This window comes from Elaeis guineensis, chromosome 9 (genome assembly GCF_000442705.2).
Source record: "Elaeis guineensis isolate ETL-2024a chromosome 9, EG11, whole genome shotgun sequence".
Classification (NCBI taxonomy): domain Eukaryota; kingdom Viridiplantae; phylum Streptophyta; class Magnoliopsida; order Arecales; family Arecaceae; genus Elaeis; species Elaeis guineensis.
Genome location: NC_026001.2, coordinates 14,300,714 through 14,305,301, shown reverse-complemented (window position 1 = coordinate 14,305,301; position 4,588 = coordinate 14,300,714).

Here is a 4,588-nt window from a genome sequence, read left to right as displayed (position 1 = left end):
GAAATGATAAAAATAATCAATTCTCTCCAAATTTACTTACCATATTTGTTTAGAGAAACCATGATCTTGAGTCTTGACACTCATCATGATCTCCGATGATTTAAAAACCTTGCTTAAAATTTAAATATTATAAAAATTCTAAAGACATATCATGAATAATTTATATAAGATAGTCAAAATGGACTAAAAAAATTCTATATTCCATCATTCTTACTACATGTCTAAGAAATGCAACTAGTGTTACCATTTGAGTGCAGAATTCTTATTGCATGTCTAAGATATTCAACTAGCATTAGTATTTGAATGTACATGTTATAAAAGATATAGTTTTTTCTTTTTTTTAACAATATATCATATTTCAAAATTCAGTGTAAAAGAAAAAATAATACTTGTTGGTTAATGTTATGTGAAAAATAATAATCGATCTAATCTTTACATATAATATAAAATGAGGAACTAGAGGAAATCAAGAATATTTTTACTTTTTGTAAATGATATATGATATTGCAAAAAATCAGGTACCATAGATAGAATAATGTTAATTACTTTAATTTTATGTGAAAAAAATAACTATCAATCTAATCTCATTGAAGGAAATAAAGGATATATTTGTTTATACTAGTTATAATGATTGATATGATTATACTAATTGTATAATTGAACAATAACCTCTTCCACTAGTGAATAAATTTTCAAATAATTTATATCTAACAAAATAAATAAAGTCATTTGTGAATAACCACTACATTTGCATAAAAGAAAGAAAAAATTATTGCAAACCCAAATCCAATTTACTTGAGCAATATATTGTCTTGATCAAGATAAAGGATTTATTTTTAGGTTAACCTGACTCAAATTGTATCCCTGGATCTTGTTAATTTTTATAAGGTTTACAAAGTAGCAATATTACCTAAACACATGGCATGAATGTCAAGTACTGGATAACCCTATATCATATAGATTTATCTTTATAATGAAGGACTATATAACAGTGTGCAGCTATAGACAAGCTAAGTTGATATATGTAATACTTATTCATGAACTCTATAAAATAAATAGTTATAATGGACATATAGCTTTTTAATTACTAAATATATTACTATAATAAAGTAAATTTATTATTGACTCTTGTGCAAATACAAATGCTCATAAAAGTATTTTAATATGAATAAATAATACTAAAAAAATAAAAATATTTATAGCATTCATATATCATCAGTATTTAGCTTTAATCTATATACACATACATGCACGCTGGGAAGCACACATTCACAAGGAGAATAAAAAAGAAAAAAATCAGATATTTTTCTAAAATAGGCTCTCCAAATTTTTAATTAATGTTATGCAGAAAAAACAAAAGGGACGCATTCTTAATATGCCTTCCTTCCCTTTACAAAAAAAAAAAGTAGATATACTGCTCTGTCCATATGTCTGATTTTCTAAAATTTTTCCATGTTAGATTATTTTGAAGACTAGGACATCTGATACTTGAATCATATGTCTGATTAACATTGTCTTAAAGGTTTGAAGCCTCTATGAATGCAATGTTTAGTGAGAATTTTTATATTTGAAGATCCATATCCACATATGATTGACAATGTTGAAACACCTAGAAAATAGGGATCAAAAGAGTTTTTGAGATTACCTGATCCTTTGTTTGACTACAATTTAATATTTAATCCTTTGCACAATGAGCATTTTATGTTTTATTCTTGCACGCATTAGGCCTCTTTGCCTGGATCAAACATCAAATTGCCATCAAAATCAAAAATCGGGCATAAAATTTGAGTTAACAAGGAAAATATCTTTGGCAGTCAATCTAAGGGTTGGACTTCAATTTTTCCTCTTAAAATAGATAATTGTAACAACAAGGCATAATTTTTTCATTAGTTTGATGATTAAAAAAGAATCCAAATTAATTTAGTTTTTATATATGAAAAGATGCCAACTTATTTTATCCAGTTTTTATTTAGGGTAAATTGTTGATCTTTTGGATGGGTATTTCTGCATTCAAATTATTTTTACTTTACTTCTTGTACATTGTTCTTTTGTTGGCATAACATTAGAAAATTGATATTGCATATTTATTTCGGTTTCCTTTGAGTTTGGAAATAGTAGATTACCAACCATAACAAATAATAAAAGAAGAAGAAAAATTTTGAATGCAGTATGTAGAAATCAATTATGAAGGAATTGCATGATATAAGAAGTATATGAACTAGTGTAGAAAGATCAAGAAGCTTATTTGCCTCTTGTAAGCTGTATATTCTTGATGCAAATCATAAAAGGTGTAACAAAAAGAGGTATATAGATGAGAATAAAGCTTTTTTAAACTAGCTGAATGGGCTACACTGGAAAATTTTTGTCATAAGGATGATTGATGGCAGCTGAAATTTGAGAAGGTTTTATTGCCAAGGTTCCCTTATACTGAATGGCCCTCTTTAGAAATGATTGTGGCAAGACAAACTTGATAGATTGGTAGATGTGTTTAGGATCTCGCTGAGGCTAATATTAATATTTTTCAATAAGCTCGAATGGTATTAATTCTTGGTTCCTAAATTTACCTTGGGTATTGAGATGCCCCTTGGAGTTAGGCTAATTGATGAGTCAAAAAGGTTGCAAGAGGCTTCTCTTCAGTGATACTTATTGTTAAAAGATTTTCATGCTATAAATAGAAGGTAGTCTTAGGTATTATTTTGATTATTTTCAATTGCTTATTCTGCATATAATTGTTATTTAGCTAGGATTGCTAACAAGCTTGAGAGAGCCTAGGCACGCCGCCATCGAGCTGAGCTAGCTACAAGCTAAGGCTGGGTCTAGGTAAAATGGATACCAGACTTAGGTTGGGCCCTAAGGGGGCTTAAATGATTTCGAAATAGACCTAATAGATCTTAGGCTTCCTTTGGCTTGGCCCAAGCCCAAAATTAATGTAGTACTATGGACACTCATTAAATACAATTAGATTATTTGACAGCAGACTGTGCTTTAGATGGATTGCCCAAATCAAAATTAATCATGCTTAATGTTACCCTCTCCAATCTTCAATCTCTTGACCCCTCATATCTCTTATTTTGTTCCTCTTCCTTTCTCCAATGTCTTCACTGCAGTTGCTTGCTAGCCATCCAAAACATCTTGACTTTTGGCTTCTGTATATTTTTTTAGATAAATTATCAATATTATGAAAATTAATGACTTAAAATGGAAGGATGCCTTTGTTGTCATTCTTGTATTCATGGTCTGTGCTTAGAATGTTTAGAGATGGTCAAAATTATAAGGATGAGAAGTACGAGAAGATACAATAAAGTCCGTAAGATAGTATTTGGCTCTTCATAAGAATGAAAGTAACCTTTTGAAGGTCAAGCCCAAAAAATTTAAATCAAGATTATTGATTATGGTTTTGTATGTAGATGTAACTGAATGGAAACAATGGAATATGAGATGTGGCAATAAAGACTAAAGCATGAGAAAAAATGAAGCATCCATAGATAACAAAGTGACTCAGGATCTCACTCAAAAAGGATATCTGAAAATTATTAATTGGAGTCAACAGCTTTGCTCAAGTGCCCAAACTTCCTAATGCAAACTTGATGTGGGACCTAATACATGCAACATGGATCCTCACATGCTCACCCTTTTCAGGGTTAGCATCTTATTAAGGAAAGGGCTAATCATAGACACCATGACCAGCTCATGGTTCGGCCTAAAAAGGTTTCTGTTGCAAATTGCAATGTCCTCTAGCTACATGAGCTCTCGGACGAGTCACTTTGATACCATTTATAATGACCAATGGCTTTATCTAAAAAAATTAACCAAAAGTTATTGTGACCTTGATTAAGTACCCAAGACCTCTCAAATGGGGGACTAGTGCACGCCTTTATGGATCCTCACAAATAAATCGGTCAAGACAAAATATTATAGTATTTGTTAAGCATGATTCCTGTTAAATCTTTCTGCAGTAAAATTGAAGTTTTTCTTATTTGCAAGATATAATTTTCTATCATCTATTAGATTCTTGGATGCTTAATATATGGAATTCTCCTAAATTTTATTATTCTTTTTTATTCTGGCAGTCACCGAGTGAATTCTAGAAAACTTTGAAAAAAAAAGCTATTTATTCTCATTTGCAAGATATAATTTCTAGCATCTATTAGATTTTTGAAAATTTTATTAAGCTTTATTCTCTCAATTCAGCATAAATCTTTAGCGATTGATGTTAGAGATTGAGTACTACTAAACTTTACTATTTTTTTCGTTGCAGTCTCACTCTACAATTAAGGAGCAAAAATCAAAGATGAGAAAACTTGAACTTGAACTCAACAAGGTGAGGCAGAGAACAAATCCTGACTAGATATATTGACAGCATGAAGATCAGAAGATAGATACGTGATTCTTTTCCTTACATAACCCACAGTAATCAGTTGGTTCTTTCCAATTAAGAAAATTATTGCCTTCTTTTTTTTCATAAATTTAATAGGTCTGCATTCATATAAGCATTTTTGTTGTATTTTTTTTTGGTTTATCGTCAGAATTTAAAAGTTGCATTGAAATATGGCTTGCACCGGAAATATCAAGCTCTCCATCATTTTTT